The sequence below is a fragment of the Trachemys scripta genome, chromosome 1 (genome assembly GCF_013100865.1).
Source record: "Trachemys scripta elegans isolate TJP31775 chromosome 1, CAS_Tse_1.0, whole genome shotgun sequence".
Taxonomy (NCBI): Eukaryota; Metazoa; Chordata; order Testudines; family Emydidae; genus Trachemys; species Trachemys scripta.
The window spans coordinates 57708663-57730035 of NC_048298.1; the positions used below are offsets into that span (position 1 = coordinate 57708663).

General features: G+C 39.9%; 1 long non-coding RNA gene across 1 annotated transcript; it reads left to right on the forward strand.

The window, feature by feature from the left end:
- The first annotated feature begins 16094 nt into the window (after positions 1-16094).
- On the forward strand, positions 16095-20718 carry LOC117877290. The gene is made up of 3 exons (XR_004645671.1): positions 16095-16495; positions 19005-19364; positions 20046-20718. It is a non-coding gene; the product is annotated as an uncharacterized LOC117877290 (long non-coding RNA).
- Positions 20719-21373: the final 655 nt, after the last annotated feature.

Here is a 21373-nt window from a genome sequence, read left to right on the forward strand (position 1 = left end):
AAATGAGGAGCAAATCTCAGTTTACCCTCTTTATTCAAAATGGTGGCTCTGCAGTAAGTAGGCTCTGCTGGTTTTGTATATGTTCATACTGATTAAGAGTGCTGGAGGTGATTCCCGTTTTCAGAGACTACAATACTTCCCTAAGATAAGAGAATGCCCAAGATATTATTCCTAAAGAAAGGAGGTCAATTCTGGAGTTTGCAGCCTGCAGAGACTTCTTCCTCTTTTATCTCTCACTCAGGTCTCTGTATCTCGGTAAAACAGTTTAATACAATTGGGGTATCCTGTTCAAAGGTTCTCCCTTTGTTCTGCCCCCCTAAGGTCTCAGTTTGCGCAGTAACAGATTGTTCTTTTGATATATTGCAAATATTTTTTGTTCCTTCACCATACTGTTGCTAATGCCTTCATGTTATCAGGTAGAAACTTTTTTTAATTGCACATTTGAAACTTTGTATCTATTTATTAAAGGCTATTATGCTTTATTACACTTTACTGCATCTATCATTCTTTACCATCAGGTTTCTGAACTCTTGAAGTGTGTTATATATGAATTTTTGTGAATTCCTTAGCCAATAATAACAGTTAACTCATAGCTGAAGAGTCTGTGCTTTAATACAAAATTGCAATTAGTGTAGTAAACCCATACATTTCAGGTAAGATGGTCTGCAGTTATATGAGCATGCATTTTAGGAATTAATACTGAAGGGGATAATTTAAATGTTCACATAGATTTCTCATTGACACACAACCTGTTTATATAATGATGTGGAATCTATTCAGAAATAGATCTAGTGGGTTAGGCAGTGGCTGCTTGTTTGTAGAGATCATCCTGCATTCTTGCAAATAGACCGAGAGTTGCAGTCACCTTGATTAGATGTGATTTTTCAGGATACTAATATGCTGGGCATGTTGGTAGTTTCAGCATTATCAGTGAGTACTATGTTCCTGGTGTTCTATAAGACAAGACAAGCTGATACAGGGGAGGGAATTGGTGAAAATGTGGAAAATGAGCCATTAAAATAGAAAAACACAGCTGGTAAAGGAATAAATGGCAGACATTAGGCTTCCTAGCAATCTCTCAACCCTGGGAATAAGATCATGATGAAAAATGTTACTCTTGTGGAGTTTTCGCTTAACTAACTGCTACATTCTCATGTTACACATAATGAGTAAGGAATTCCTATCAACTAAAAACTAATTACTAAGGAATTCACTTTCTGTGCTGCAAGTTTATAAGGTGAAAACATTTAACCTGGAGATGAAATCTCTTAAAAAAATAAGAGGCTATTAATTTTCTCACCAAAGGGCCACAGTTTTATTGGTTGCTAGTAGTTTCTGACAGTCCTGTAATCAGAAGTGTAGAAGATGTGTGTGAAAGATTCAGTTAACCAGTCTATGTGGCTGTTATCTTTTAGTGCTGCAGTTTATCGTGTACATATATTACTAGATAAAATCACAGGGTTTTGTTTTGGTTTAGTTGGGGGTTTTTTTTGTCCTGAGACTGATATTTCTGTTCAGCTCTATACTAATGCACCTGACACCTTCCTGGAACTTTAATCAACCACAGACAGAATGGAAATCAATAAAGCCCTGAAACATAGCCCTGCAATACCAAAAATAAGTGAGAAAAAAGACAGTCTATGCAGCGTAATTCTAAATGTTTCTGAGGATTGTGCTAACACTGCAAAGAACAAGTGTTATTTTTTTTCTCTGTAGACAGCTAAGGATCTGAATTTTATATGACACATTTAGTGGTAGGTAATATATTCCTAAAATAATATTATTGAAGTCTTATGGCCTGATTCTGATTAATGAATATCTGGAGTAACTCCATAAAGAATCTTTGAAGTTATTCTGGATTTACAGTGGTGTACAGAATCTGGTCCTGAGGTGCCCTTTTCTACCAGGTGTTTATGGGAGTGTCTTGGTGGCTAACAAAAACTGTATGCTGGTAGATAATGAGGTTTATTTTAACTATAGTTCTAAATAAATTTTGTATAGAAACAGAAAAAGGATTTGTTTATGTTAGAACAATATACCTTTTGGGAGAACCTGTGAGAGAAATGCAAAATTCCATTGAATGCAAGAGCATTCTCTTGTTTGATTTGATTGAGTGGGTTCAACTGATAAACCATAATCTTATGCGTGACAGATGGTAGCCACTTTGTTCTAACTGAATGAGAGGAAGCACAGCCTTCCTCTGCAGAACAAAGCACACTCTTGGACTACTACCCAAACTCTAATGTAGTGGCTGTCCTATATCCAGCTTGTATTTAGATGTTTGCCTTGGCAGTTGTTTTTAAAGGTTCACAACCACAGTCATCAGTTATTTTTCTAGATTTCATTTCTGAGGCGAAAGACAGTGGGGAGGGTAACATCTACCAGCATATTCTAGAGCAGGCCATGTTTGGAATTGAGGCACTGATCTGAAAACTCATAGCAGTACTGGATTCTGCCCACTACTTAGAAAATTAAGGCTAGTGATCTGTTTCTTTATCTTTCTCATAATTATCCAGTCCATTAAAAATCTAAAAATTTGGATGAAGCATCCAGTTCCCAGCTCATTCACTAAATACAGTCTCTAGAGCCTGCAGTAGGATATTTCCACAGGAAATAATGCCACCTGCAGCATTAAATATTCATTTAGAACAACTGTTCAGAGTGGGCAAGTTGGGCAGGGAATAGCAAGTTTTTGCTCATGCAGCTCTAGATATCTGCTGCTGTTTTCACAGCAAATTAAAGAATCTTCTCTTTGTATTTATAGCTCCGTCAAATGGAAATATTTTTCCATACAGGACTAATACTCTGACACCTCCTCATCCTAGGACCTAAACCAGTTTGTAAACACTAGCTAATTAATTGCCAGAACACCACTGTGATGAAATAGTACTCTCATTTTCAATAAGTAGTGTTGCCAACTCCCACAATTTTGTCACAGGTTTTGTGATATTTGGGGTGTTTCTTAAAGTCCCATCATGCACTGGCAGTTGTGTGACTGTGAAAATCTCAGCGTTCATTGATTTAAGCAGGTCTCCCCTGACATTTAGTGATGGCTGAATGAGCTCTCCTCTGACATCTAGTAATGAAATGGAGGGGAAAGACTTCAAGAGCAGGGCATATTTGCATAGACAAACCTACTCTGTTTAGGTGTTCAGCAGATAGAGATGCTTTGCCAAAGTGATCAATTTTGGCTGCTTTTGGATTACAGTTCACTTTAATGAATGCAGGGGTCATGAAATTATCTATATGGTATGAGTAAAGGGCAGCAGAATTGTACTTAGCCCTGATTGAGGGGGTCACCCTAAACTGAACCTCACTTGCTAAACAGGGGGAGGGATGCCAAATCCCAGTGATAGAGAGGGCTTGGAGACAGATGTTCTTATCTCTGAACTCTGGGTGTTCATTGACTGACAACAAACTATGAGTGGGGTGTTAAAAGGCACATTTGTTTGTGAGACTTGCACACAGCAAGGTGAGCAATTAAGGCAAAGGATACTACCCAACATACTGTGGAGTGGGGGTGGTTACATGCTTTTGAATCATGGTTGAGGTGGTTTACCAAATTAATGCTGGGTTCCCTTTCCTTTTTAATAAAAGTTATCTTTTGTTAAAGATACTCAGTGTTTATGGGTGGGGAAGTACTGCCCCTTGAAGTGCTTGGGGGTGGTGTTCCCAGATTGGGGGGGGGGGGGGGGTCAGACTAGTTCTGTTTTGTATTGTTATTAGGAACCCTTAGATATTGAACCTATCCATTGTTGCTGCTGACTTCACCTGACATTTAAAAAAAAAGTTTCTAGTTATCAGAGTTGCAGAGAAAAGCTCGAAAACATGAAAACCAGAAGGCAAATACAAAGAATAAAAAAATTATCGTCTTTTAAAATAATATGATTCTGAAGCCAATTTAATAGTTTTTTGGGGGGTAGTTAACATACGATTTTTGAATGGTTTGGCTTGACAATTCTGCACATGGAGAATCTGAGACAGATTAATTGCTGTACTGAAATTTACACAAGAAATCAGTGAAAGAGCTGGGATTAGAACCTAGATCTCTTGACTTCTGTCATGGATAAAAAACAGACCCCTCTCCCCCAGCACTTGCTTCTCATGCACTTATTCACTATTAACAATATAGAATGTCCATCCCCTACAATGCAATAGTCAGTCTCTCTCTAGTTCTGCACATCACTGCTATACTAGGTTTGAATAGTTTGGCTGGAAGGAATGAGATACAAGAATCATTGCCCCATGGAAGGTTAAATTTGAAAATCTCAGCATTAGCAATCCAGAATTTATCTGGCCCTTCTGTGAAATAGACTCAGACAAAGATCCTCAAAAGTCATTCTGGTGCCCAATTCCCATTAAAGATGTGGATCTCACTTTCTAGAAAATTCAAAGAAATGGCTCGCATTTGGAACTTCTTGTCTGCTATGCAGCCTCAAAATAAGCATTGTCCCTATGAATTTTCATCAAGGTTAGATTCCACTTGGTGGTATCCCTCCATCATGTAAGATTTTCAGTCTATCATCCCTGGATATCATGGAAATTCCCTTGTAGACAGACTCCTAAAATTTCTTTTAACAACCTGTAAGCAGTTGCTTTTGGATTTATTCTAATCTGATAGTTTTGCATCTCATCTCATAACCTGATTTAAAAGTGGAGTTGGTGAGTGTCTGAAATATGTTGCCCAATGGCTTTCTGTCTCTTAATCATTATGAATCAGTACCTCACTTTGGTTGAAGTAGCCAATGATATTCTCCTGGTATCAGGAACACAATCCTTAGGTTCTATTGCTAGTCTCAGCACAGCAGGCTTTTCTTTGTAAACAGGCTTTTCTCTATTTTCTTAAAAATAAGACGCAAAATAACTCCTAATGAGATCTTAAATATTTACTTGAGAGTGGTGCGTTATTTAGCAAATAATCTATGAAATTTCCAGAATATTTATCTGTCTTTCTCTTGGTCAACCCACCCCATCATCTGCTGCCAAGTGTCCAAGCTCTCTTCTTGATTACTCTATTTTCTGGTCCATTCCTGCCTGTCCTGGAAGCCAGAACGAGCGAACCTGACTCAAAGCTCTCTATTCCAGCATCCTCAGTGTCCAGCTTTCTGCTCAGGCTCTTGTTATATTACATTTTTCTTTTGTTCTGTCTCTAAAATCATACACAATAGTGGGCTTTTAAAACACTAGCTGCATATTTCCCTATGTGGATTAAACAATCAAAGCCGCTTACAGGCCTGGCAAATTATATCAATTTATACAAAGACTAAAAAGACAAAAACTAAGCGAAAAAACCCACATCTGTTTTTTTCTCAAATGTCATACTCTTTGTGAAATCCGTTAATGAATTGAGCTTCAAGAACCAGCCTGTAATAAAATAGCACCATGTCTCTGTATCATCCTAATAATAAATTCTGTACAAAAGATACAAGACAAAGTAGTCTTTGTTTTTTTTATGTAAGTACATTAAATTTGCTTTTTCCTATTCAGTAAATGCTTGATTTATACTTCGCCTTTTGTAGCCTGCTGCCAGTGAGATACCATATTTTCTGGTACTGTATTGTGCACAATACACATTTGACAGTATGCTTCATGCATCATGTGAGACAAAAGTTATTATATTCTTACAGTCAATAATCAAAGGGTAATTCTAAATTTTCTGTAACAAAAACTGGCAATAATAAAAAACCATTGACTCAGGCACATTCCAAAAGAAAATTAAAAACAATAGTTCCTGTAATTTCAGGAAGGTCAATATACCACAGTCATATTATAACTTTGCACAATTTCTTTGGTTCAGCAGATTAATGTTCCCTGCAGTTTTCTATTTAAAAGTTAAATTGTTACTTGCTTCTATCTAGCATTATGCTAAAAGAGATAGAGAAGAAAGAGAACTTTCTAGAAATGTTCATTCCAATGATCACAGTTTTCATGGGCTGCATGGACTGGAAGATAAACTCCTTTCTGAAGCCTAATTCAAAAGACTTTTCACTGTGTTCTCCCTTTCATCATTCTTCATTAGAAAAAACAGTGTTTCAAACCATCATGTTGCCTATTATGAGAAATAATAAGGCAAAATAGTTATGTAAATCTCAAGAGATGTAACATTTACACAGATTTCCCAATAGTAATTGTAGAAATATTATAGCATATGTTGTTATCCACACAGACAAAATCCCTATTCTTTTGGGCCCCGACCTAGATTCTTGCCTCTATTTTAACCTTCCTGTCTACAGAATTCTATGACTTTGATGTATAGGCTAAACAGTAAAAGGACTCCAGTTTCTAAGTTTCTTGGTTAGAATGAAGTCCCCTGGTAGGATTCTATGTTATATCTATAGATTAAGTTAAGTTTAACTGTTTTCCTTTGAGATTCCACTTCAAGGAGACAAAGGTCAGATTTCAATTAGGGTCTAGTTGATGATTCACTGTTCCAAATAATAAAAGAACCTCCAAGCATGTTAGTGAAGTTGGTACAATCAGTTTTTGGAAGGAGAGAGAACTAGGGGAGGAGTAAAACAAACTCCTCATTGAAGAAAGAGACCTGGGCCCACCTTTTTCTATTTAGCGTGGCTGTACTGCAATGTGCAGTCAGTGCTAAGAGAACCTAAAAACCAGGTAAACAGCCTTCGAGGATTCCACACATGTAAACAGCCCTTGGTGGATCATATCCAATGATAGCAGCGTCACTGCTACTTTGAGATCTCCTTCCCAGCTGCTGACACAAGGGGTGCTGGAACAATTTGTATACTGTAAACCCTGTATATAACGAAAACCACTTCAAGCCAGGGGTTTCCATCATATACAAGATTTACAGTTTGGTTCAATGGCTCTCAGCACCTCCAGCACCCTTAGTTCCAGAACTTATGGGCACAGGGACCTGAGTGAAGTAAAGGGGTATGGTCTGGGATCCCATATGCCTTACCGATCCTAGTCTGCTGTTTTGACCTACCGACTCCATTGGCATGTGTAACCCACATGCAGCTTTAAGTATCAAGAGGGGTAGCTGTGTTTGTTGCTTTTTCAGATGCAGACTAAGAGTCCTGTGGCACCTTATAGACTAACAGATGTATTGGAGCATAAGCTTTCGTGGGTGAATATCCACTTCGTCAGACGCATGCAATGGAAATTTCCAGAGGCAGGTATAAATATATAAATATAAAGAATCAGTCTGGAGATAATGAGGTTAGTTCAATCAGGGAGGGTGAGTTCCTCTTCTAGCAGTTGAGGTGTGAACACCAAGGGAGGAGGAACTGCTTTTGTAGTTGGCTAGCCATTCACAGTTTTTGTTTAATCCTGAGCTGATGGTGTCAAATTTGCAAATGAACTGAAGCTCAGCAGTTTCTCTTTGAAGTCTGATCCTGAAGTTTTTTTGCTGTAAGATGGCTACCTTAAAATCTGCTATTTCGTGGCCAGAAAGATTGAAGTGTTCTCCTACAGGTTTTTGTATATTGCCATTCTTAATATCTGACTTGTGTCCATTTATCCTTTTATGTAGGGCTTTAAGTTACACTAGGGGTAACTAACCTGGCACATGTCTGCTCAGGAACCCCAAAGTGGGTTTTATGCCACCTTTACACCACTCTCCTCTGCTGCAGTGTGAACTTCAGTTGCAATTGAAGATCTGTTTCAGCATCTGGCTCTAATTTTCTATTCCATTTACAAAGGATACTTTGAGGACTTTGGTACTTCTAATTTTCTTTCATCTTGTTTAGCATATGTTTTTCCTTATTCTTTTTTCATTTTCCGGTTTTTGTTTTGTTTTTGTCTTCTTACAGTTTGACACCTATCCTTTCTTCCATAAGAAAGAAAAATGACGTTTGTAACTAATTTGCAGTGTTCATTGATATAATAGAGACTGGAAAGCTTTCACGAGAAAAGAGGTGATTTTACTGAGGTTTAAAAACATTTATTTAGTATTTTTGGTGTCCTAGGTATCTCCACCCACTGTCAAGTATTCCCTTTGACAGTCTACTCTTAGAATTTTGTGGGAAACATGGGGGTCTACAGTTCAGCTATGGACTTCAGGCTCACATTCAATTTGAAACAGATGAACTTAGGGTTTGGGAAAATGTGAAAATTGCCCCTTATGGCGAAAATGGCAAAACTGCATTGCAACTAAAAATATCGTGAATGGCAAATGTACCAGTTTTACTGCAGGTAAACATCCCTTAGACACAAACTTATTTTACAGTGTAGTTTGGGATGCTACTGAATTGTGCTAAACCTATGGAATTGTGGAAATTCTTTGTCATCTCACCTCATATTGTGGTGATGTCTGATGTCATCATTTTAAGGAAGATAGAGCCTGGTCAGTTCTTGTATAAGAAGCCTCCAAAGAAAATTCAGAATAGTGTAGAAATTGGTGTTGGTGATTTAGCATGTTGCACTATTTTCTCTGAGCCATTATCAAACCTTTTCTCTAGCATGGTGTGATGGGACGCAGTTGCCCCGCACTGGTACTGTGAGGGTTAACTCCACTTTCTGGGCTGAGGAGGCCATGCCCCCATGGCTCTGCTGGGCAAGCTCTGGTTGCAAACTATGTAAAAAAAACTGCAGCTCAGCTCATTCAGTGCTGACTGCCAAAGAGAGAGGATGCATGCTGCAAGCTCCAGCCCAGGAACTGCAGAAACCCCAGGTGGCAGAAGCCAGGGAATCTGAGACTCTGGAAGATGCCCAAGGAGTGGTGGAACTGTTGGGAGCCTCACTGACCGAGGAGCCCAGAGACCCTGAAGATGCTGGGACCACAGCATCAGGAACTGGGTAGGAAGTAGTTCAGGGAGACTAGTTGTGGTCCTCCGAGTGGGGTCAGCATGTTTCGGGCAGATTTCGCGTGGACCCAGTGGCAGGCATACTTGCCACTGACAGGGCCATGATCTGGGACCCAGTGGAGCAGGGAAGGCCTGGGTCTCCCTACCTGGCTGCCACCCACCTCAGGGTGGCTGCCCACTCCCCTGAGAGGCCACTAGACCATGCAGCCCCAAGGAAGGGGCAGTGATACTGACTCTGGTCACTAGGTCACATGGTCCTGAGAGAGGGCGACCTTACTAACTTGTCCACTAGGCCATGCGGACCCGAGAGAGAGCGACATTATTGATTCTGGTCATTGGGCCATGCATCCCTGAAAAACGGTGGCCCTACTGACTCTTGTTGCTAGGCCATACTGCCTGGCTGAGCTAGGTGGCCATGCTGACTCTGACCACTAGGTGATATGCCCCGGGCGAACCAGGAAGCCATATTGACTTGGGCCATTGGGACCCACAGCCATGTGTGAATGGGCTGACACTCTGACTCTGGCCATTGGGCCACACAACCTTGAGAGAAGTGGCCCCCATATTGACTTTTACCACTAGTCCACAATACCTCAAGACAAGGGGTGCTCATAAGGACATGACCCGGGGGAAGTAATTACTGTACCCCAGCCCAAGAGGTGATGGGCCACACTTGCCCCGCAACACATGGCATCAAATGAGATGTACAAGTGTTTACTCAACACTTTTTCATATGTTTTCTTGGCCAAAGTATGTGTGCAGTGGCTAGAGTGCATGAGTTTACTTCAGTATCAAGCTATAGAGTTAATGTTCTATTAGAACTAAGGGCCTGTACACTAAACTATCTTCTTGAAGTGTTTGGGTTACCAGGTTGCATTAAGTTGTCATTAAATGAATGCATTATATTCTTCCTCCACTGGTTTACAAACCCATCAAAGGCTAACTTTTATAAGCCAACCTTTACAGTTTTATTCTCACACAAAGTAGTATTGCAAATCTGCAGAACTTCTTTCTATGGTCACATACAAATACTGATTTTATTCTGTTTTGCAGAAATGTTAAACTCAAAACTCAAAAATTTCTAACGGAATTCCATGATTTGGATCCATTTTACACCCAACTCTGTTCCTGGATTTTTTGTGGAGTTTGTGTAATGTTTTTCTCAAAGAACGTACCTGTTTTCTTTTCTGGTGTCTCTAAAACATCTGGAATGGGATGTATTTGTCTCCCTACCTAGTTCTGTCTTTTCTCTGTTGAACTGCCTGTTCCCATCCAGAGTTAATTTAACAGCAAGATTTTGTGTCTGTGTGTGTTTTTTAGTTTTGTTTTTCCTTTCTCTGTTTCCTATTGTCTCGTCTCTTGTAATCTTAATGCTTGATTTTTTTCCAATGACTTACACATTGTGTGGTCACTTGCAAAGGGAATGGAGAATGATATGGGCCAAATCTCCAACTGGGGTAAATTGTCACAACTCCATTAACTTTGAAGAAGCTACACTGCTATACATAAACTCAGGATTTAGCAACATTATTCTAATGTGGTAGTATTTTACATTCACTTTGCAAAGGTGTAAAGGGTGCAGACAGTGCACAATGGGGCCCTAAATCTTGACACGCTTTACTTTTTCTCCTTTTTTTGAACACTTCAATTTCTTCTGGCACCCTCTTAAATTCTATTTCAATAACCCTTTTTATCAGTCTGCATTTGTTTGAAGTTGATTCTGCTCTATTGAGGCATCTTCTAGCTTTGTCACTGTGGCTCCATTCTAATTTCTTCTTCACAGCTTCATTTCTTTTTTATTTGTATTATTTTGTGTGCATTCTTCTTTTGCATAAGCATAGTCTAAGAAAATGATGCAGGTATAAGCTTCATATTTTTGTCTTCTAATCCTATTTTCAGGGCACTGAGGTTCTGACAGATTCTCCCATCATGTAGATGTATTCAGCTTTCTCCGATTCAGTGTTTTCTTATCACACAGTCACAGTCTGATCTTCGCTGATATCTGCCCTGTGGATGTTTTCCCTTTTTCTCATTGGGGCCTGAAAGGTTATTAAATGATGTTGGGTTTTTTTTTAATTCCACACTTACAATACATCTTTTCTAATACCGTGGAAGTAGAGTATCCTTCTGCTGGGTGGGGATTACGACCCACTCCACCTTATTCAAATGTTTTCAAACCCCAGCATTATTATTTGAATTGAACTGTCAGCTTGTATGCCTTCCACATACATACAGGTTTCACATTGTTCTGTGTCCTTATCCAGCATCCAAAAATCTTTCCAGCATTAACTGACTCACTAAGGACTGGCTGGTAAGCAGCTAAGCACTGTTGGTGCCTGCTAACTTTGGCACCTAAATTTCTAGCATGGAGATCAGGCACCTCCCTTCCAGCCTGGACTTAGGCACCTAACTCCCTAAAAGGTGCAGAACTTAAGATACACCTCTCTCCTCTGCATCTGCTCTTGGCTAGTTTAGGTGACTCCCAACCTTCTGTGCTGGCTTTTGTGGATCCCATTCTTGGGCCTTGGCTACATTTGCGAGTTACAGCGCTGTAAAGCCTCCCCCAGCATTGTAACTCACTCCCCGTCCACATTGGCAGGACACTTACAGCGCTGTATCTCCCTGGATACACTGCTGCAGGTACTCCACCTCCCCAAGAAGCATAAGAGATACTGCAGAGTGGCTACGACTCACGGGTGTGAGTGTAAACACTTGCAGCGCTGTACTAATCACCTTGTCAAGTGACCAATCCTCTCCATTGTTGTGACCGGCTGCAGGAATGCGGAAGTGCCAGTTTCAAAGCTCCTACCACAGAGAAAAAGCAAACAGTTTGCTGTTGTTTTGAGTGAGTAAATGAATGAGAAGGGGGGCGGGAGTTCGGAACTTGCAAAATAGAGAGCTGACATGCTCCAAAAAGCACACTTTCTCCCCCCATGCTCCCTGTCACACTCCACCCCACCTCCCACCTCCGTTTTGAAAAGCACGTTGCAGCCATATGAATGCTGGGATAGCTGCCCATAATGCACCGCTCCCAACACAGCTGCAAATGTTGCAAATGTGGCCACGCCACTGCGCTGTCAGGTGTCAGTGTGGACAAACTGCAGCGCTTTTCCCTACTCAGCTGTATGAAGACAGGTTTACCTCACAGCGTTGTACAGCTGCAAGTGTAGCCAAGGCCTTAGGCTCCTCTTTCACTCTCTCTCCATGAATTTTATAGGAAGCCTAAGCATCTAACTCAGGGTTAGTGCCTAAACACATAAAATTTAAGTGCTGCAATGCTGAGCTTTGCGACACCTAAATCCCTTTGCTAATTTAGATTTTGTCAGGTAGAAATTCCTATCTGCCATGTGTTTTCTCAAACAATGGATCATGAGTTTTTTACCTTCTTGGTCACATAATATCTCTCTGGGGTTTTAACTTGGAACTGAGAAAGCATCTAAATGTAAAGTTTAGTGGCAACCTGTTTTCGTGAAAATTTTTGGTTTCAACAAATTGACATTTTCTTACCAAAAAAAAAAAAGGTTTTGTTGGAAAAATCCCTTACCAGATCTAATCCTTACTCCGGGACAACATCCTTGTACTCAAAGTATCATTTATAGCCAGGGTGGCCAAACTTATTGACCCACCAAGCCGCATAAAACAATCTTGAGAAGTTCAAGTGCTGGGGCAGACCTGCTGGGGCTTGGGGCGTCAGCCTGCAGGGAGGATTGTCTCGGGATTTCAGCCTTGTAGGAGGTGCCTGCCTGGGCACAGAGCTTCAGCCCTGCTCTAGCTGAAGCTCCGAGCCCCAGTAGACATGCCCAGGGAGGCTGAAACCCCGAGACCCCGCCTCTTCACAGGGCTGAAGCCAGAGGCGACACGTAGGGGGCATGTGCCTGTCCCAGATTTTTGCCAGGGTTTGCTGGCTGCACTCCATCACATGGTGCTGCTGGACCCCCTCTTTGCAGGGCAGCTGCTGGAGCCGGCAAGCTGGGAGCTGCAGCCATGAGGGGAGGCAGCGGCAGACAGCTGGGAGCTGCAGGGAGAGCTGCTGCTTTTGCTGCTTTCTCTCTAAGCAGAGTGAAAGTAGAGGCCAGTCCCTACAGCTCCCAGCTATTTGCCGCCGCCTCTCCATGCAGAGCTAACAACTGAGAGCTGCAGGGAGGGGCCACTGAGAGTAAGAGGGGTATGTGTGTTTGGGGGTGTATGACTCAAACTGCTGGGGGAGGTAAATCTTTAAATTGTGTCCCCCTACTCTCAGGAGGCACCAGTCGTCTCTGGAAGAAGCTCCTAGCCCCACTACCCCACCGCAGGGCAGAAGCCCTGAGCTCCCAGCCCCCTCAGTCTGGTAGGCAGAGAAGGGGGTGGGATGTGTGGGACCCTGCGAGCTGCACTTTAATTGTAAAAGAGCTGCATGTGGCTACGAGCCACAGTTTGGTCACCCCTGATTTATAGTTTGTAAAACAACTTGGGATCCTTTTGGGATAAAAGGCTTTGTGCAATGTAAGGTATTATTTATTAATAATATAGGCTTCAATCTTGCAAAGAACTCTGCATGGGCAGAATCCTACTCATTGACTTCAATCATTTTCACAGGCATCACTGCAGGTTCAGGGTTATTGACTCTTAGAAGAAACTGAAACAAAATTGCAGTTATTAGGATTAATTGCAGTTAGTTCATTCCAGCTGTGGTGCACCAGTCCCAAAATACCAACAAGGATGCACCTATTACAGCTGCACTCACCCTAACTCCAAACTTTGTAACTTCCCAGTAGAACTGAAATAGACATTTACAGAATAGGTATAATTTTGTATTCTACATTGCTCTTTGATATCTCCTCATGATCACATTAATCCTCTGATGACCTTTTTATTTCAAGAAGCATAGCTCCTTCCATACTGCCTCTAAAAATAACAGATCTGCTGAGGTGACTAACCTCTAAATTATTTTTGCCTTACTAATCAGAGACAATAAATAAAGAAGCCCTCGCTCTTTGCTGCATCTCCAAATTCTGCCTTATGCAGAACAATATTCTTCTGTGCAATCCAAATTTGTGTGTGTGTGGGGGGGAGGGGTTAAATGCCAGTATTGAGTGATATCTGTATATTTAACATTTATAAACTGTCAGAGATTTCAGTAAGACAGCTCTATTTCTCCCTGGTCCCTTGACATTTCCCCCCCTTCTTTTTTAGAGAAACTGAAGGGCTTTAGTTTTCATTGCCTTTCCTTGACAGAGATGCCACAAGGTATCTATACATCTTGAAGGCTAACACAAAATCAATCTGTGTGATTATGCAATTTAACTGCATTTACAGTGCTAATTTATCTACTAGCATCTGTAAATTACTTTATTATAAAAAATTCAAAGGCTTTGCTGAAAGCCAAATTAGGCCTGGTAGCAACACAAAAACATTATCAACAAGGGAAATCTCTAAAAGCACCAGCAGACAACAAAACATCAAGTGATGTGTAGAAAGACATAAAATGTGATATAAATTTATTAAGTGCTGACTATTGTTGTTTTAGTTGAGATCCGAGTAAAAGTGCACTGCTGCTGGGTTTGCCAAGTTGCCCTACAGGGAGCCAATTTACCTTTCTTTCCTTTTTTACCTGTTGTTTTTGAACACTTTATCCTTAAACTCATGTTTACCAATAAGTTATAGTCATCCAGTTAAACTGAAGGGAATGTCCTGGACTTTTGATTGAATGAAGACAAAAACTGTCATCCCATTAGGAAACTTGGTAGCTAAAAGGCTTTAGTCTGCATGTTTTAAAATGAAGGACATTGAACTCCAGGTTAATCATTTATGCCAAGGAGCAGCACAAACAAATAAATAACCTGGTAGAAAACTAATGAACTTCAAACATCAAAGGCAAAACTCCTATCCATTAGGAGGTCAGTGTGCTAATGTTGCACAAAACTGCACAGTAATGATTTGTGATGCCAAATCTAATACTAAAGGAAGTACAAATTCTCAATGAAGTCAAGATGAGAAAAGATTTCCCACCAAAGGCTAGAGATTGCAAAAATCTATCTCTTTGCCCTCATGAGTACTACTCAAGTTCTTTTTGCAACCACAGGGATTTCTTGTGTTCAGCTAAAAGCCTGGTGAAGGCAGAAAGCTCACAGACATTTAATGCAAAAGAGCCAATAAATGCAATGACGTAACAAAATGGTATTAACTTTGTTTATTTCTTCTGTGTCCTTCATTCAAATAACCAAAGATCATATATCTGCTAATAAAGGGCCAATCACTTTGAACATTCAATTTGCAGGCAATGGGTAAATCATTGTTACGTCAGGTATGAGTCTAATGTTTGCCCCCTGATTTCACAGCCCAAACAGATTTATTTGTGTCTGATGTGCTTCCTATTATCTTATTTTAGTTTTAGGTGACCTCATAATACTTTTTGTCTTTAGTAATCATATTGGTGGCATTTGGCACCAAAACTCTCAGGAAAAACTTCAAAGTGCCTGATAATATGAAAGTTCTTTAATTTAAAAAGTAAAATACAATTATAAATCCCTTGTAAACATGCAGTCTTAGAGAAACACAACTATTATCATGTAGCTGTAGAAAACTACTGCAAATTTTTGTTTTAAAAATATCTTAAAGTGATATCTTGTCAGATTTACAGATTTAAGATTATACCTAATGTGTGTTCTGAAATGTGAGCATATGAGTGCAGTGTAAAATATTCCAATTGTTATACTACACCACCTGTCATCTAACTAGGTACAAACTAGGCATGTGGCCACCTCAAAATATTTCATGAATGTATCCTATTATTACCCCCATTTTACACATAGAGAACTAAGGCACATTGAACTTGGGCAAACAATTCAAATTTCATACAAGAAGCATGCAGAAGAAGCAGGAATTGAATCCTCCTGAGTCCCAGTCTGATACCTTAACCAGGAGACCATTCTTCCTGTACTCACTGCGGCAGCTGACTGCTTTCAGAACATATATTCATTAAATACTGACTTCCAACTGAGGTGAGCTTACCAGAGCTTCCTTCCAGCTTATGTGGTATAACTACTAATAGATCAGGACTCTTTTTTGAAGTCAACTGTAGTAAACTTCAGAACACACACTGATGTTGGGGCCCATACCTATTATGTCAGGTATCTATAGGATATGAAAAATATTCCTGTATGTATTAAAAAAGAAAGGGAAAAACTAGAATTAAATGACAGGTTTCAGAGTAGCAGCCGTGTTAGTCTGTATCCGTAAAAAGAACAGGAGTACTTGTGGCACCTTAGAGACTAACAAATTTATTAGAGCATAAGCATCCGAAGAAGTGGGCTGTAGTCCACGAAAGCTTATGCTTTAATAAATTTGTTAGTCTCTAAGGTGCCACAAGTACTCCTGTTCTTTTTAGAATTAAATGGTCACTTCTGAGAATAGTGAGACTTGAGAATGAGGGATGAAAAGGGAAAACTGAGAGAACATGAATGGAGAGGAAAATATAGCAGGGAGTGAAGAAGAGAGACTTTGGACTAAGAAGAGAAGAGGAAAGAGAATAGAAAATTGGGGAGGATGCAGAATGTGGCATGAGACAGAATTAGGAGAATAGAAATGCATCATCAAAGTAGAAGAAAAGTTGAAAATATTTTCATAGAGAGAAAAGCAGAGACCGTGAGGAGAGAGAAGGCAAAAATCACTATAGAGAAATGAAGAAGAATAAAAAAAGGAAGAGCAGCAGACAAGGGAATAAGGAAATGGAAAAGGGAAAATAAAAGGTAAGAGAAGCTTTTAGATTTGGTGGATTTTTTTATTTTTTTTTTAATTATTCATGATCGGTACATTTTATTGTATTTCCCTGGCAGAGATTTCACACCCCCACATAAGAATGTTTGTTACTGTGGGGATTTAGAGGTGAGCTGAAAATATAACCCATAGTATACCATTATAGGTCGAACATCAGAAATAACAGGGGTAAGAGGGGCATTTAGCACACTTGTCATTTAAATGTATACTACCTCCCCTGTAGCCTGATTTAGGATGTACTAATAATATTACTTTAATTCACCAATTTAATTTGTATTTAATTTAATTGTATTAATTCATAATATTAATAATAATTAATTATTAATAGTATGGGTTTTAGGTTCACCAATCTGTTTTGATCAGAAGATAAAAGTTCTTGTACTGAATCCGGCTCCATAGAATTTACAAAGGACCCTCAGGGGTATGACAGGAAGCTCATACTGGGACAGATATAGTCTTAAAGACTTTTTATTAAAATTAATAGTTAGTAAATGGTAAAATAATCAGAGTTACAATTGTGTTACTACTATTCAAAAGATACATATGATAATATAGAATTATATGCAACAAAGCTTTGGTTAATATACTCACACCCATCCTTGATAACTTGGTGGTAAGAGAGACAGGACCAGCCTTGCAGTTCAGGTTTCTCAATTCTTGAGTGAGGGATTCAGTGCTTAGAAGAAACTAATGCTAAGAGCTATTAGAGCGAACGTAGGGTTTACTTGAGTAACTTAAACTTAAAATCAAAACCTAATAAACTAAGAATAAAAACTTAGGGAAACCAAGCTTAGCCTAGTTCCCTTGAAACTTAAAGTTTAAGAAGAACAAGTATAGCCTACTAATAGTCATCGTAGATAGATAGAATCGATAAAGAGAGAGTAGAAATAGAATATTGTAGCAAGGTGGGTTACCTCTTTTATAGGGCACAAGTGCCAGAAATACTTCCTCCTATGCCCAAATGTCATTCCTCACTCACAAAATGTTAGGCTACTCTTACTCCATAGGCTAGTATGTTTGTGTGTATTGATGACATGTACATAGGCACATAAGCTTCCTTGTGGTATACCTGTTAAGTCTGTGGGTACAAATTGAAAAACCCTTTAGGCCATTTCTTCCATTGTCTATTAGTCTAGATAAAAGGTCTTAGACATATGCGTGGATACTTGTCTATTTAGGTAACAAGATATAGATCAACTTTATTTTTCTGGGTAAAAGGTCTCAATGCTAACTTTGCCTTAGCTTACATACAGGGTTTTGGCCTGTAGGTCTCTTGCATTACAGCCAAACTTAGGTTTATAAATTTATATTAAAGCATTACAATAAATTAAATATGTAAACTATATATAATGCATATATGCAAGCAAGCAGGTTAGTCCTATAGGCTACACCCCACCCCTTTTACAAATCCTGAATTGCAGCTCATATAAATCTTTGGGTTTTGCTTTTTTTGTGACTGTGTAGTATGTGCTGTGTTGCAGCATGGGAGGGAAGTCCCTTTCTGAGATGCCAGTCCCTACAACATCCCCATTCCTGTAAACAAATAGGCAGTGGGGAAAGAATGTTCTGGAATGAAGCCATCTCTGGGAGCAGAGAGATTACCCCAGTACAATCCAGGATAACAGTATCAAGAACAGATCAAGGCACATTTGGAAACCCCCTGGACAAAATGGATGTTATCAGACTCTGCTTTTGCGCCAACATCCTCCCCAATTAATAGACCCTCCAGTGCCACTTTACTTCCCCAACCCCAGACAGGGACAGCCAGGAGCCATATTGTGGTAGTGAGGGTTGCAATGATATTTTCCAGCCATCCCTTTGATCATTCTCCTTGCATGTTGGATCCATTATCTTTTCAGGGCAGAGACAGTTTCTTTGTATGTAATTATATATCAGTTTGCACCATGAATCCCATTCTAGAATGATGCCTTTAAGTGCTACTGTAATACAAATAATATAACAAAAAGGCATATATTAGTCTACCTGGGTATCTGAACATGCTCTTCTTAAATCCAATGAACCCTGACTGAACACAAACCCTAAAAAGTATGAATTTTCCTGTGTGGGAGAACTATAACCTTAATCAACTGAAATCTTACATTGCTTTAATTTGTCACAGCTTTAAAGGATTTTAGAAGAGGGTCTATTGATAAAAGCATGGCTTAGATACCATCTATGAAACAGATAGAGAGGTCCCTGCAAACATGTTATAGCAAAAAAATCGATGCCTGGGGGGGAAAAAATCAGACATGAAAAATGCATATTTAAATGCTTCTAACTTTGGTGCAGATGCCCCTCTAAGTTGAGCCTCTATCAGTAAGGGACAAATCTCTATAGTGCTATCTGCAGAAAAACATCTGTTCCTTTGAACAAATAATACTGTTTATTTGACAGGAATAATGACATACTATTTTCCCAATACAAATATAATAACTAGAGAAATATGTATATATATGTTCCACCTTTTCATCATACCACCAGCAGCTCAACAAGAGGATTAAATGAGAGAAAGGCAATGTCTTCAAAGAGCCCAGACTCCTGAGCAAAATGGGATAAATATCCAGCTACCTGAACCAGCGCTGTACACTACGTTTCTGAACACTTATTCTGGACTCTTTGGCATAACAGAGGTGAATCAGGCCCAAATGAAAAGAGAATCTCTATGATCTGTCCCTGGTTTCTGGCAAACACACTGCCACAAGGACAGCATAGCTGCTCTGCCCCCTTGCAATTGTTGCCGTGTGAGCTGCTCCTTCACCTGCCTGCACCATGCAACTCAAGCACTGCTGGCCACAAGGAAGAAGCGAGAAGGCCATGGAAAAACTCCCTTTCCAGAGAAAGGTTAGTAGAGGTGATGGAGTTAACACAGGGCAGGGTCTGAGCTCAGGTGAGTGCAAGCATTACTGTTGTCATAGCCCAGCTATCCATGTGTAAGCTGTAGTAACTAAGGCCCCAAAATTCGGAGCTATTACTATGTTAGATTTGCCCACGCAGCAAGATCTTCTTTTAGAAAAGAGAGCTAAGAGAATAAAAATCCAAGGACTAACAGCTAGATTTCTTCAATAGTCTGAGAAAACTCAGAGTTGCTGCAGCCTTTCACAAGAGTGTACCACTAGGGCAGCTAAAGAGACTTCTCCTTTTTCCTCTGTCTATGAATAAGTAGATGAACTAAAATCATATTAAATTAATATCAAACATTGATATTACATGATGTTTTGGATACAATAGTAAATTAGGGAACTTGATGGAATCTAATTAAAATGTGTATAAAAGGGAAGTGATACAGTTTTGGTCAAAATATTGTAAATGTTAATGACAGGATTTAACCTCATGGGGAATCCTGTTAGGAAAGAAAAGGGTTGCATTCATGTTGATTTCTTTCAGTTTAGTGATAACGTGAAGAAGTAAGGTTAATGTTTGCAATCACATATGCTTTTGCTATCAAGTTAGTGAAATATACATGCGCTGAAAGAGGCAATAAATAAAAGTTTGAAACCAAATATTGTGTTTATGAACCAACAGTGTTTTTAGACTTGAACACAGAGTGGATTAATCAGAAGTGTAACTGTTTGATCAATAATGCAAAGACCCCAGCTCAGCCATACATACCAAGGTCCCACCACTGTTGTTAAAACAGAACAGAAAAGAAAGATTTATACAGCTGCTCTGGCCTGCTGGAGAACTACAGTTTGCATAGTTTAATGGACTGTTAAAACAAAGAGCATCAACAAATATGGAGGGAACTTTGTTAAAGAGCATCAACAAATATGGAGGGAACTTTGAATTGAGTATTTCATCAACTAGGAGAGTGTTGATGGAGAAAATGCAACTTAAGTAAGCATAACTGCAAAGTTGGCTAAGGAATGCACTGCAAAGGGGCCCAGGGAAAGTGGCTTAGAGATGTAAGTTGCCACCAGGGGCAAATCAGACAGTATTCGAGGTGTGTCCCAAGATTGTTGTACCAACATCTGTGGCCTAATTTGTTGTACACAAGCTGGTGTGATAAAATGTATTGCACATAGAGACTGGAAAATTCCATTCCCACTTGAAAGAACTCAAAGCTGATATCTCATTCCCTGATTGGTTGGTGAGAGAGGATGTCTCTCATTTTGGTTGGACATTTCACGTCTTTTGGAAGAAATATGGGTCACCATCTGATTGGCCCAGGCCAGCACCTCTAAGAAGAGAAACCACACAGCAGAAATAGGATAAAATGGCCCTTCTCCTTCAGCACATCACCTCCTGAAAGCCAAAGACACCTGGAAGGGACAAGACTGAGGTCCTGGGCCAGCCACCACTTTCCTGGTAACACCAAGTACCTATCTTTAACTGTTTAACTTTAACTGTTAAACCTTCAATGGTTTCCTTCTATTTTCCAACAATTTGTGTTGCCTGCTAACGCACAAGGGAAGATTATAGTCTTTCACTCCATTTATGTTTGCAGTGTCAACTCCTGCTGTGAACAATAACTGAGCTAAGTGAAAGCTGACAGCTGAACAAAGATCTGGTGATAAGTAACACACTGGCTTTTTCTTGGGTGAGGACCCAAATCAGTCAATTGACTACTTCCTGAAACACGGTACTTAATTAGTAAGGAAGTATACATGCTTGTGTATGTGTTTTAAAGATTGTTACACTGTGTATGTTTTGTTACAGGTTCCAGTCAAGCAGGGCCGGCTCCAGCATTTTTGCCACCCCAAGTGGCAAAAAAAACCCTGAGAGGGACTGAGGGACCTGCTGCTGAAGAGCCGGACGTGCCGCCCCTCTCCGTTGGCTGTCCCAAACACCCGCTTGCTGCACTAGTACCTGGAGCCGGCCCTGCAGTCAAGATTACTGTAAAGTAGCTTTAA